This window comes from Lathyrus oleraceus, chromosome 7, assembly GCF_024323335.1.
Source record: "Lathyrus oleraceus cultivar Zhongwan6 chromosome 7, CAAS_Psat_ZW6_1.0, whole genome shotgun sequence".
Classification (NCBI taxonomy): Eukaryota; Viridiplantae; Streptophyta; class Magnoliopsida; order Fabales; family Fabaceae; genus Lathyrus; species Lathyrus oleraceus.
In genome coordinates this window covers 300,788,601-300,803,456 of record NC_066585.1, presented here as the reverse complement: position 1 = coordinate 300,803,456, position 14,856 = coordinate 300,788,601, and the positions used below count along the sequence as shown (strand labels likewise).

At 30.0% G+C, this 14,856-nt stretch overlaps 1 non-coding gene across 1 annotated transcript; it reads right to left on the bottom strand.

Moving 5' to 3' along the window:
- Window positions 1–592: 592 nt before the first annotated feature.
- On the bottom strand, window positions 593–664 carry TRNAQ-CUG (transfer RNA glutamine (anticodon CUG)). The gene has a single exon. It is a non-coding gene; the product is annotated as a tRNA-Gln (tRNA).
- Window positions 665–14,856: the final 14,192 nt, after the last annotated feature.

Here is a 14,856-nt window from a genome sequence, read left to right as displayed (position 1 = left end):
TACTCATATAAAGATAATAAAGTAACTGGGTTTCAAGTTTTAAATATTTCTTAGATTATCATGTTACCAAACAATTGAGAGAGAGTCTAAATGGTGAATGATTGAATATAAATTTGTGAAATGAATGATTGAAAGCAATTTTTTTAGGGATTGAGCAAGATGAAGAACCGTTTTCGCATGAACTAATTCTTCATAATTGAAAGAAATTTTAACCATAGTTTAAACAAAATTGAAAGCAAATTCAATTTTTATCATGTAGTAAGTGGATTAGAAATTAATGATATTAGTTTTTTTTATCATAAACTTCTAAGAAAAAGGAGTTAGAGGGTAAATTAGTCTTAAAAATAAGATAGCCCAAAAACTTGTATCTCCTTTATAGATAGTTATAAATTAGTTAGATATTGTAGAGTGTTAATATAGGTCTAGCTCATTCATAGAACAAAAGACCAAATCATTTTATAGAGAAAGGAAACGAAAAATAAATTATGAAAGGTCTTATAGATAGTTATAAATTAGTTAGATATTGTAGAGTGTTAATATAGGTCTAGCTCATTCATAGAACAAAAGACCGAAACGAAAAATAAATTATGAAAGGTCCCACCAAGAATTGAACTCGGGTTACTAGATTCAGAGTCTAATGTCCTAACCGCTAGACCATGGAACCTTGTTATTGCCAATATTTTAACATTAATTTATTTAAACAAACTAGTATTTATCTTTGAAAATATGTTTCTCCTCGGAGATATTCGAGATCCTCTTCTTCTTAAACGTAATCAAAAGTGTTAACCATTATTAATACCTATCACTATTTTCACTTTAAAAAAATGCTTCTTTCATGTCAAAATCGTACTCTTTACATTCCTTGTTCCTCTATCCATTCCTTAAAGAACTCAAAACCTAACATTATCGTCAATTACTAAAAACCAAACGAACAAAATCAACCCATTCGTAGAAAACACAATTCAAAACCTACATCATTTCTCATCCACCACCTTTCACACAAAAATGACGACAATCATCACCCTTCCCCCACAAAGCTACAAGATCCAATAACACATGAAGAAAAAATGATACTTTTAGAACTTTTCTTAGTAAGGAAAAGAACCTCATAATTTCTTGGTTCAATTTATGCTCAATCCTCTAGTAAATCTGATGTAGGTTCTTTTCTTCATTCTCTTCCTTCTATTTGTACCCTTTTTAGATCGTGTGATAAAGAAGAAGAGATTGTTAAACTATAATGTAAATTTTTTGGGGACTCTTTAGTACTTTATTTTTCTGTTTTTGATTCAAGAGGTTAAATCCCACATTTCTCTAACTAACTGTTAATGGTTGGGTTATATGTTGAGAATCCCAAGATACTTGTAGGATTGATTCAAAATAATATATTTTTTCCAATTTTTTTTCTTTATGGGAAATACACACTTCCATTGTGTGATATTAAAATGATATCAGAAGAAATTACTCTGATTTTCCATATGTTTCCCCCTTATCTCGTCCCTCATTGGACTGCCAACATCATTATCTCTCTTATCTTGCACGTGTTTCGCTGTAAGATCTTCATCCAGATTTTCATCAAGATTTTATCTTGGTATTTTTGTTCATCCCAAGATCAAGTACTATTTCCCTTCCTTGTGTCTCCACCACATTAGTATATCAATATTATCCTTATCCCTTTCAATCTTATCTACCATACATTCAGAAAAATTATCGATTTTTTCACGTTCTTCCTCTTTCATCTTCCCTATATCCCTCTCTTCACCTCCTCATGTTTCTTCCAAATCTCCAACGATCAATCCTCATATCACCCGAAGATTCATACAAATCACCATCAATATTCTATTTTTTCTCCAGAAAAATCTCATCAAATTTTGAAATCGCCACTAACTTCATACAAAAACTCCTTCATCTTCAACTGCCTCCATACATTTTTCCAGAAAACCAAGAACACATTCAATGACCTTTATAAATCTTTAAATGTTATCCATAACAACCTCACTTTCCTTCACCATATTCAACAATTATTACACAGTTTCTCCCACATTTCATTCCTAAACACGAAAATGTTCATCCACCCTCATAAACCTTCCAAATCTCTCGAGAAATATCCGCCACCGATTCAACAATCTTCAACAACCTTCATCGATTTTCCAGAAATTCTTCACCATAACTTCAAAACCCTAACTATTTACCCAAATCTTTCATTGACAACCAACAATCTTCATCTTTTCCCTTTCAGAAACAAACCCCAAATTCCAATCCTCTTTCTGTTTCTTCATCCATCTTCCACTTTTTTCACTCATGGGTTCCAATTCAACCAAGGAAAAAACTCCATCACCAATCAAATCTCCCATATTTCCAATGTCATATTTATCTAGAGAAATCTCTGGAATTGTTCTTTGGATGAATATGACATTAGAAATATGGGAAGACCTTCATGAAAGGTACCATCAGAGGGGCGTCTTTCGCATATCGGACATTCAGGAGGAAATTTACTCCCTCGGACAAGGTGAAACCACCATTACTCAATACTTTACTACACTGAAAAAATTGTGGCAAGAATACGATAATTTCTGCCCTCGTCCCCAATGCACATGTTCTACACCTTACAATTGCCAACTCCTTCCTATAATTAAAGCTTACAGAGAAGGTGACTACGTCATACGTTTCCTCAAAGTTTTTAATGAAACATATTCCCCGGTAAGATCTAAGATAATTCTAATGCACCATTTACCTTCCATCAACAAAGTCTTCTTGTTACTTATCCAACAAGAACGACAACAACAGCTCAACAACGAAGACACTGAACTCGTTACTAACTTCCACAAACAACTCTTATGTGACAATTTTTCTAATCAAACTCCCAAACACATCTCCACAAGTCGTGGCAAAGGTCACAAATTCTTCTCATATTGCAATAAAATTGGTCATACTAAAGAACTTTGCTTGAAAAAGCATGAACTACCTCTGTACCTGAAGAAACAAGTTGTAGCCCACGTCTCAAACATTGATAATGATCAAACTGACACACATCAATCTAACATTGAGGATAACACATCATTATAAGAGAATATTGGCTTCACCTCGGGTGAATAAAAGGCTTTCTTAGACCCGCTTCAACAAAATCAATAAGCCTTTACATTCACCATTCATCATCATCTTCATTGTGCCCATGACAACACACCAAGTACTTCTGTTTCTATCCGTTCGTTATGTATTTCCCATCCCCATACTTGGACATTAGACATCGGAGCCACAAACCATGTGTGCCCCATCCTGTCCCCTTTTTCCCACATTCTTAAAATGAAACCTACTAATATCCGACTCCCCAATGGAGCCCCCATCACTTCCAAATATTCTGGAACCATTCACTTTAATTTTGTTTATTACCTTTACAATGTGTTTTATATACCTAGTCTTTCAACTCACTTAATATCTATTCCTATACTTACCACTAACCTCGAATGCACTATAACATTTACTTCCTCTAGTTGTGTAATACATGGGCCCCATACCCATATGATGATTGGTGCAACTAAGTTGTTCCATGGATTACATTTCCCAACCTTCCTTATTGTTACTCTACCATATTCACATGCTTGTAACCCCCTTGATTGTAAACTAATATTTAACATTTGTAACTTGTGGCATATTCGTTTAGGCCACCCTTCACATGATCCTATTATTTTTGTTAACAAAATCTTTCCTTTATGTGATTCTAATAAATCAAAATTACCTTATGATACTTGTCTTTTTGCTAAGCATAAATGTTTACCATTTCCTAACAACACTTCTAAATCCCTTTCCCCTTTTGATTTAATCCATATGGATATTTTGGGACCTTTCCCTATTCCCTCTATGAAAGGGCATAAATATTTTTCTGACTGTTGTAGATGATTTTAGTAGGTTTTATTGGATATTCCTAATAAAACTTAAATCTGAAACCTCTTTTTTTTTATTAAAACATTTGTTTCTTACATACAAACTAAAATTCAAAAGACTATAAATTGCATCAGATCTGATAATGGACCTGAATTCACCCTTACATTTTTTACATGATTAATGGGATCTATCATCAAACCTCCTGTACTAATACCCCTCAACAAAATGGGTTGGTTGATATAAAACACCAACATCTCTTAGGTGTGACCCGTGCTCTTCTCTTTCAATCCAAACTTCCCCAATTCTTTTGGAGCCATGTTCTTTCCCATATTGTTTTTATTATAAATAGTTTACCGTTTAAATTATTAAATTTTCATTCTCCATTTTACTTGCTTCACAATAAACAACCCGATTAAACTATGATGAAAGCTTTCAGTTGTTTTGTTTTTACTTGTAACCCTAAAAGAAATAGATCCAAATTTGATTCTAGGTCTAGAAATGCGTTTATCTATGCCTTTATTCTGGTGTTAAAGTTCATATTCTATATGATATTCAAAATAAACAAATACTTATTTCTAGGGACACTATTTTATTTGAGAATATACACCCTTACCACACTATTCAAACCTCAAATACCCATACATCCAATTTCTCCCAACCTATTTACACTGATATTTTCTTTGATTACCTTCATACTCTTAACACCACCTATACCACTATTCCTACCCAACATATCATATACCAACCGAACAACCACACTCCCAACAATAACTCTACCCCAAACACCACTACTTATCACACTAAAGACCCTACCTCCAACTGTTCCACCGACTCACCCAACTCAACAAACATCCCTATAACACCTCCCCATAACATAATGCATACCTCCACCATTCCAGCCACACCTAATACCATTCATATTATTAGAAAATCCAACATAATTCATCGGCCACCCATATATCTTCAAGACTATCATTATTCCCCAATACAAGGTAAGCATCATCACTTCTCATCCAATTCAGGTATATTACTTTATCCTCTATCTAACTCTATATATCTTATACTAATTCATCCCACTATCATAATTTTTGTAAATTAAAAGTCCCTTCTATAGTTGAACCCAGCTCTTACGCTGCTGCCATTTCTGACCCTAACTGGCATCAAGCAGTTTCTAACAAAGTGCACTCTCTAATTAAAACCAATAAATGAACTTTAACTTACCTTACCCAAATAATAAATCTATAAGTTTTAATTGGGTTTTTAAGCTCAAATTCTATGTAATGATAACATTGAGCACTACAAATATCGCCTTGTATCCAAAGGATTTAACCAAATCGAAAGGATGTAAGTATTGAAAGTAGCCTAAGAGGGGGGGGGGGGGGGGGGTAAATTAGATTTATTGGACTTTCTGAAAATTTTCTGTTTTAGAACGATGGCAAGTGTTCTTAATTTTTCCAGAAAGGAAAAGAATGATAAAAATGCAGAAAGTAAGTGTTGGAAAAATAAAAGACACCAAGATGTATACTAGTTCCCCTTTCCAAACAATGGTACATCTAGTCCCATCACACCCTATGAGAGATTTCACTATGTTAGAATTTGTACAATCCTCACACCAAGATCACTCATACTCTTGTCTAACATACTAGAAAGCACAACATTTTCTCTTACACTTTAAATAAAACACACACCAGTTTTTATCATAAACCAAGATCACTTAACACTTAGTGATCCACAAAAACAGAAATGTTGTAAAGATGAAGATTTGAATATGTATAAATTCTTGAGAATTAATATTTCCTTAAATGTATATAATATACAAGATTAATACTTAAGTGATCAGAAATGAATGAGTGAAATTTGAAATAATTTGAAGGAGTGAAAATTGAAGTCCAGAAACATTGGCTATTTATAGTGTGGAAACACTCTTTTGAATCAGTATAGAATCATCAACCATTGCCATGATTCAATGGCCAAGTATGAAAAACTTTAGAATGTAATTTTTCATGAAAAAATGCCACTTCTTCAGTGGTAACCGGTTAACAGATTGTAGTAACCAGTTATAACTGAAGCCAAATCAGATTTTGAAATTTTTTGTGGTTGTAACCGATTATAGGGTTTGGTTAACCGGTTACAGCTGAACAAATTTCCCAAAATTTTAAATTCTCGTGTGTGTAATTGGTTAACACATATGTGTATCTAGTTACAGCTGATAGAAATTGTGAAAATTAGTTTGTAACCAATGTTAATAATTTGATTAAGATTCAAAAACACTTTAGAATGTTTAGAGATGAAATATGTAAAAAAAAAAAATAGCAGCTAATGTATTATTCTATGCATTATTATAACATATACTTTATGCTCGACAAAATCCTCCAAGGTACATTTGTCTCTTGTTGATAACTTGAATTCCAAGACATGTATCAAAGAGAAACTTGAAACATATTTGAAATCTTATGATCTATCTTTTTCCTTCTTGATAATTCAATTGATCTTGAGGCATTGTCTTCATCAAAACACAAAACAATATTGTAGAAACTTGTGTTCACAATCTCCTTTTTTTATGATAACAACTAATGCTACTTGATATGTTGAAATTTCTTTGATGCTTGATCAATTCTCTCCCCCTATCTAAGTTATCTCCCCATTGATTGATGCATAGGGCAATTTTGGAGACTTAACTTTTTCTGAAAAATATTATAGACATAGCAAAATACATACAACATATATATTCTCCCCCTTTATCATTATCAATATAATCACGTATCACTCATCAACATCAATTATGTCTAACAAGTGCTGCAATTTTTTACTGTATTGTTTAATCAACGATCTCTCAGCCTATTAACCAATACAATAATATTAAAACTTGATACAAGTGAATATCAAACTCCAAATCTATGTCTAGAGTTTGGTCTTTGATAGACGAAAACTTTGGTCAAGACTTGAAAAATATTCCTCAATAATGATTCAAACCACAAATATACATAAAGGCAAAGATAATCATCTATATTGATCATTTACCAGTTCACATACAAAGGATCAAAAGAAATACATTCTATTTAGATTAATTACATCTAATCTTGACAAAAGGAGGTTTAGCTATACATCATGGTAGCTTGCTTCATAAGAGAGATGAAGAGATTCACAAGCATCAATGTTGAAAAATCAAAGATTGATGCTCCAAATAATTGATTATGTGTTCCTTTGATGTATTTGGTGTATTTTGCTCTCAAAATGGGTATTGTACCCTAAAATTATGAAGTACAAAAGTATAAATACTAGGCTGAAAAAGCAGAGCGCGCTTAGCGCGACTACAAGACAAAAAGGACCAAACCGCCACAAACCGCATTGGACGCGCAACCTCCTGACTGACCATCTCTAAGCGTGCTTTGACGCGTTGAGTGTGCAACTTCCTGTCTGGCCACCTCTAAGCGTGCTTTGACTGCGCTGAGCCCAAACTCAATTTCTTGATTTCCAACAAAAATGCATCTTGAAGCTTTTAATTTTCCTTTTAAGTGCCCAATGCTTCAACTATGCAAGGAAACCTACAAAATAAAATAAATATGATCAAACTCTACGATATTTACACGATACAACTAAAACCAATTATCTACACTAAACTCATGGTTTTGCCATAAAATTTCAATTAAACCAAATAAAAAGGATCACAAAATACTCTTGATTATATACACAATTTGATCCTTATCACTTACTCGAAATGATATTCGCTTAAATAACTCGACTCCAAGTACATTTCAACATTTTCCAAACTAAGCTCTTTCCAAAGACTGGGTGGCCAATCGAAAACAGGTGATAAAGATTCTTGAACATTTCCATTGTGTTCAAATTTTGGGTAAAGATGAATTAATTCTTTGATGTAATCTATAGATTGCATAGAGAAAGTTTTTAGATACCGCTTTAGACTAATCTACTTTAACACTTCAGTGTGTTTCCCGCCATAGTTACGACACTAGTGTTGAAGAAAATCTGCATAAACTAGAATATTAAATGAACAACACACACCGCAAAAGTAGAAGTAAAATAGACAAAAATTAATGTACTCCAACACCTTTGTCCACGTTAGGGAAACATCACAATAATTATCTTACTAACTCAAATTAAAATAAAATAATAATCCAACTCAAACTGTTTATTACTACAAACTCAAGTAGCCCATTCAATATTTACAAGATATATATATAAGTTTAGGTCCGACTAAAAATTCATGAATCAACCAATCCAGCATATGCAATCTATACTATTATATAATCTTATAATATATATACATAAAATTAAATTAAATATTTTATAATTTTATAATGTCTACATTATTTATCTCTTTACATCTCACCACTACCACTAACTATTTCTCTACATACTACTATTAATTCATTTCTTTCTACTTCTCTTTTTATTAAACTATATTAGTAAAACCTAACTCTTTTATTTTATTTTATTAATCTCTGTTAGTAATTTATTGGGAGTAGTTTCATTTATCTTTTTAAAATTTAAAAGTATCACTATCTGTGAAAATTGAATATTATTATAATGTCTTTAATATTTTTCTCCAATTGTTTGGCGATTAAATTAAATATTTCATGATTTTATAATATCCACGTTATTTTTTATTTCTCTATTAGCTATTACTACCATTAATTATCTCTCTGCATACGATGACTATCACTAATTCATTTCTTTTAATCTCTATTATACTTAACTCATTTCTTTTTATTTTTTTTCTTATTAATCTCTATTAGTAAAAAATTTAAGAGTAACTTTTTTTTTTTTTAAATATAAAAGCATCATTATAAATTTTAAATCTAATTAAATATATATTTTTTAATTATTTGATTATAAACTTTTCAAAATTTTATTAAAAATATACTATTTCTACCAAACATTGTATACATTTTCATTGGGTCTTATTATTTATGAAAACAATTAAATTATTTTTTTTTATAAATTATTTATTTTTTAAAATAAGATACGACTTATAATAAAAAAGAAGGTTGTATAATTTAGTATCACGTTAAACATTATGTTTTATATCCTTATTTGGTGAATTTCAAAAAAAAAGTATAAAATTTATTTATATTAAGAAAGTTCTTTAAATTTAATTAACTTATGAACTTTAAAAAGTTTAATGACAAATATTTTCTTTATGTAATCATCTTAAATTTTAATATCAATTAATTAAAAAGAAAAAAAAAAGTAGCTCAAGATTGTAAACGATGGATTGCTCATTAAATAAACAAATATAAAAATATTTTATTTTGCACAACTTTAATATTTTTTTTTTGAATTTTTTATTTCATCGTTAATTTATTTATTTATATAAATAATATATTTATAATAAATTCTTAAATTATTAATTTTTTATTATATTTGAGTTTTGAATGGACTAATTTTTCATTATATTCGAGTTTTGAGTGGACTAATTTTTCATTATTCGTGTCCGGACTAATTTTTGTCAATAAAGTTTTGAGTGGCGTCATATAGGGTTCATCTCGGAAAACACTGACCCTTATTTTTTAAAATACAATAAAATGGGTAGAAAATATTAGATTTTTAAAGTAATTTTAATAATTATTATGTTTTTTCTACGGTTTTCATCGTTATAAAATTTATTTATTTTATCTATTAAAAATAGTAAGGTTATACTATTTTTGTAAGGTGCATATCAGATTGATTCAATCTTCTATATATTTATTAAAAATATTACTTCAAAGTATTAAAATTTTAAAATACTAAAATTTCCATTTAAAATTGTAATTTAATTATTATTTATTATTGAATTTTTTAAAATTAATGTCCAACTCCATATTGAAACCAACTTGTTAATAGTGGTCCAATATTTTGGATAATGGATACGTGGAACGTGTACGAGCATTCATGCCATGAGTTAGACATGTCATCATTATGATAGTCTGGTTCGAATTACTCATGAGACAAGGGAGGTTGAAAATCATATTATGGATATTGTAAAATCATTTACAACAAACTATGTTGACCTTGATGCAAATGAAGGGATTGTATTGGACGCAAGGTTGTTAGAAAGAGTTTTCACAACACCAATCTTCATTATAAAGAGCACATCTCTTAAGTGTTATTTCACTTTCTCCTAGACATTAAAAGATGTGCTCCTCAAGGTGGTTGCTGAGTTGAGATCTACAGGTGTTTAGGTTCAGTTGTTACTTCTTCCTCGTTGCACTTTACAGGTGATTAAACCTCGTAATAGGAAAGATCGCATGTCTTGGAATCAAAAGGCCTTGCATAAAAATAATATTTTTGAGTGCTTAACTACTTTGTAGGCTGTAGATGATCTTATCAAGTTAGTTGATAATGTGTTAAACAACTTTGAGCAAGATAAGTTGGGCCATGAGGGAGTTCATATTGAGGAAAAAGATGCAAATGTGAGCTCTAACGTCAAACAATGTCTTCGTAAGGTTGTAGATGGTCATTTAAAAATAGTTGTGAAAGTGTTGGGGTTATTCGATGTAGTCCCATATAAGGTACATCTATGAAGGTTTTGGAGGATAAACACCTGTACAAACGACCTTCCTCCCTGCCAACCATCTTATCCTCTAAAACTCCTTTAGTGACTGAAGTTGATACTATCTTGAAGTGTATTAAGTTATTCCCTAAAGAGACTTTATGTGGCAGAGATGGTTTGCGAGTACAAAATTTATTAGACGCACTGTGTGGAAAAGTTTCTGACGTGTCTAGATATCTTTTATGTGAAATCACTCTAGTTGTTAACCTATGACTGAGAGGGACATGCCTGATGAATTTGACAAAGTTTGTTTCATCCACACCCTTGATGTCGTTATTAAATCTTGATGGTGGGATACAACTAATTACTATGGGTTCTATTTAGAGGCGGTTGGTACCCAGGGTTGCAATGAAATGGGTCAGTAAGGATGTGACACGATATCTCAATGACTTCTAGTCTGAGGTCAGGGTATCGCACGATGTTGAGGCCATTTGCACAATGTCAACAGGGTGTTGAGCAAGCGACACAGAGATGACTCTTTTACTATGCTCGCGGTAGATTTCACGAATGCTTTCAACTTGATATATCGATCAACCATACTACAAGAGGTTAGGGTAAATTCCCATATATTTTCTTGTGGGTTGAGTTTCTCTATGGTTAGGCAACAAGGTTATACCTTAGGGATGTGCATATTATGTCAATAACTTGAGTGCAAAAAGGTGTCTCGTTAGGATCACTCCTTTTTTCCCTTGTGTTACACCCAATTATTCATCAGATCAATGACAACTGTAAGCTTCTTCTTCATGCCTGACATTTGATGATGAAACCATCATTAGGGATTCAAAAGAGTTGGTAAAGCCCTTGACATTATTTGGGAGACATATCTAGGATTGAGTCTCAAATTGAATATTCATAAATATGAGATCTTTTGGCATTCGTGTGATGGTAGTAAACTTTGTGGGGAATTATTTCCTTCGGAAATTGGGAGACCGATGTTGGGGATAAAGTTCCTTGGAGGGACTGTTAGTCGAGATAAATGCTTTTATTGACGGGTTTTCCATGAAGAAAGCAGTCAGGGCTATTGAGTTAATGCATCTTCTGCCACAACTAAGGGATCCCTAGAGTCAGGTTCTTCTACTTTGTTCTTATATGGGTATCACCAATCTCCTTTTTGGCATTAGAACGTGTCAACTTAATCATATGGAGAAATCAACTATTTGATTTGATAAAGAGTTGCGAAGGACGGTTGAAGATATTGTGGTTGGTGGAGATCTTTTCTTTGGTGACCTTTAATAGAGGGTGGCTTTATTTAGCTATTAGAGTTGGGGGACTGAGTTTGTATTCCACAGTAGAGGTTGCCTCATACGCATTTATGGAATTTATATAACTTTTTTTGTGAATAACTTAATTTTAAAAAAACCCGCTTGGTCGTATTGGACACTAGTTTCACATTGGGATATTTTTAACGATTGTGTCCGGGATGATGACATGTACTACATAATTTTACCAAACATCTCAGGCGAATACTAGGAGACTTCAAATACCTCAGGGAAATCGTAGGAGGCCTTCACGACAAGCAAATGTGTCAGAATGTGGAATCGATGATCATTACGTCCAAGCGGGTCATTAAAATTCTCTTCAATTATTGTGTAATTTATTTTATGAAATAATATATTAGAATTTAATTTTTTATTTAACATTTTATTATTATTATTATTTTATTATTAATTTAATTTTAAAAAACAAACACACATAGAAGCCAAGGATACTGGCGCATGCTCTTAGTGAAACATTACACGGGACAGTACCATTTGCATGACAGTACTGCCTGCGCGAAAGGTAATGACTCTCATTTGTGCAATTTAGAGTTTATGCGCCACAGATTGACGCATATTTTTTGTGACAATTTTTATTTGAAACATGGTTACTTTGATAAATAATTCGAAATATTGACTATTTAAATATTTTATTTGAAAAAATTGATAATTTAAAAAAAATCTTTTTTAAAAAAAAAATTATTAGATCGGATTAGCTTGTTTGCAAAAATCTACCTAACATAACATATATGATAGTTTGGTCGAAATAAAAGATAGTAAAAAATTATTAAATTATTAAATTTTGTATTATTTATTATGCACATAAAAGAAATAGTTTTTTTTTAATGATATCCATGCTACAAATTTTTTCACCAAATTTGTTTTAAAATTTAAATGGAAAAATAATTGATAAAAAGACATAAATTTTATTCTTTATATGATTATGTAACTATAAAAAAAAGTATAGTTTTTATTATTCTTACCTTCTATATAGGTTAGATCAACTAACAAAGATCTACATTTAATCTATCATGTGTCAAACATATTTTTAAATAAAAAAGACATAGATTTTTTTATAAACCTATTTAATTAAAAAAGGTTAGACTACGAACTATAAAAAAATTCTTTAAAATTTTATCAGAGATCTCTTTAAATAAATATAAATAATTTTTTATTATATTATATTTTATAAATACAAAATAAATCTTAATTATTTTGAAAAATTTATGAAGATAAGTTGAAAAATTCTTATAAACAATGTTAGAAATTGTTTTTATATACTAAATAAATTCGATTCAATGCAAAGAATTTGTTAATTTATTTAGATATTACTTAAATTATTTATTTACAGATATTTAAATAAAAGAGATTTTTAAATAGATTAATAAATCAATCAAACTTTCAAACTCAAATCCAAAAACTTAATCTATAATAGGCTACCAATCAAATATAAATTTTAAATTTTTTAACAAATCAAGTTCAATCTTAAAAGAAAATAAAAATAACTCGATCCAATCTAGTACCACCCCACTTATCCCAAAAATTACCTTACTTTCTTTGCTTCAATTTTTCTTTGCATTCAAAAGAAACAAGTGAACTCCCCAGTGTATTTATAGGAAGGGAAGTATCTTCAGTTCATGAATTTTCTAGTGGGTATTATTTATCTCAAATGTTGCAGAAGTTGCACTTCATCTATCTAATAATTTTGATACATGAAATTAGAATATTTTTAAAAAAAATTATAAGATTAACTATTTTTACTTATGATCAATCAAATTTTGTAGAAGTTGATATACCTAATAATCTTGATACATGAAATTATATTACAATATTAATTATTTTTACTATGATCAAGATGAGCATCTCTTAAATATCTAGAAATTGAGTTAAATAATTACATAAATCATTTTCACTTCTATAGATGAAAATATGTCCAACCATACCATAGATAAATTATATATGTAACGTGTTGGTTCAAATACCAATCCTTTTTAATATCATTCTTTTACATTTTCTCATAATTTATTTTTGACTCCTATCAACCATATCTTGATGGTGGAGCAGTAGTTTTAAACTCTAGTCTGATTTATTTTTCACTCCTAACAATTTTCCCTTTTTGTTTATATTATAATAGATTAATCTGAAACTCTATGATAATATTTTTTGATTCAAAAATAAATTTTATGATATATTTAGAATATGACGTACATTGCCTGGAAAATCATTGGCATTAGTTGCATGACCTACAACGTACTAGTACGGTTGTTTCAGTCAGATTACTACTTTTTGGACTTTCAATGTTCATTATGTTTGTTGGCCAACTGTTTGATATTAATTTTTTTTCCCACTACGGATGTTTCCTTCAAAGAAGAAATTTTCCCCAACATAGTAAATGAGGTTAATCAAACAACAATAGTCATTTAACTTTTCTAATTTCCTTTTTGCTTTGTTTTGTGTCATTTTCCTTTTCTAATTTCGATTTACAACCTTCATTCTCTTTTAATTATAGGTATTTTAGAACAATCATAAATGGTTGCTTTTTATGGTTGCTTTTGAATATTAAAAAAGAAAAGAATCTGCATATTGAAAGTTAGGATAACTTTAATAATATGCGTATTAACTCAGTTAATTATAGTAATTTTTTTCCATGTCTTTTGATTTTCAGTCATTCTTTTTTATAGAAAATTAAACTGTTTTTTTTATTTTTCTCCTGATTTTGATATTCTTCATGCTTTTATTTATTTATTTATTTATTTATTTTTATGGTATCTTAATTTTATATAAAATTATAGATGTTTAAAGAGAGTAGTCCTAATATTAATTCGTTAAAAAGTCCACTAAAATATTGTTAAGAAATAAAGAAAAAATATATTTTTGTATTTGATATATTTATAAGAGACAAGTTAGTTTTTTGATTTATTAAATAATTAATGTAACTGATGTATTATTAGAATAGATGCATTGTTAAATGAATCTAAAAAGTAACTTATCTTTTATTTATAAGATCGGAGAAAGTAATTCCTGTTATGTAGTTTTTTTAATCTTTTCAAAAATTGATTACACTGTTTGCAACATCTGACTTCTTTATTTGTATTCCTTTTTTCTCAAAATGAGTGATTTATTGGATCATTTTTTAAAAATTAAAAAAATTGAATAAATGAAAAAGAG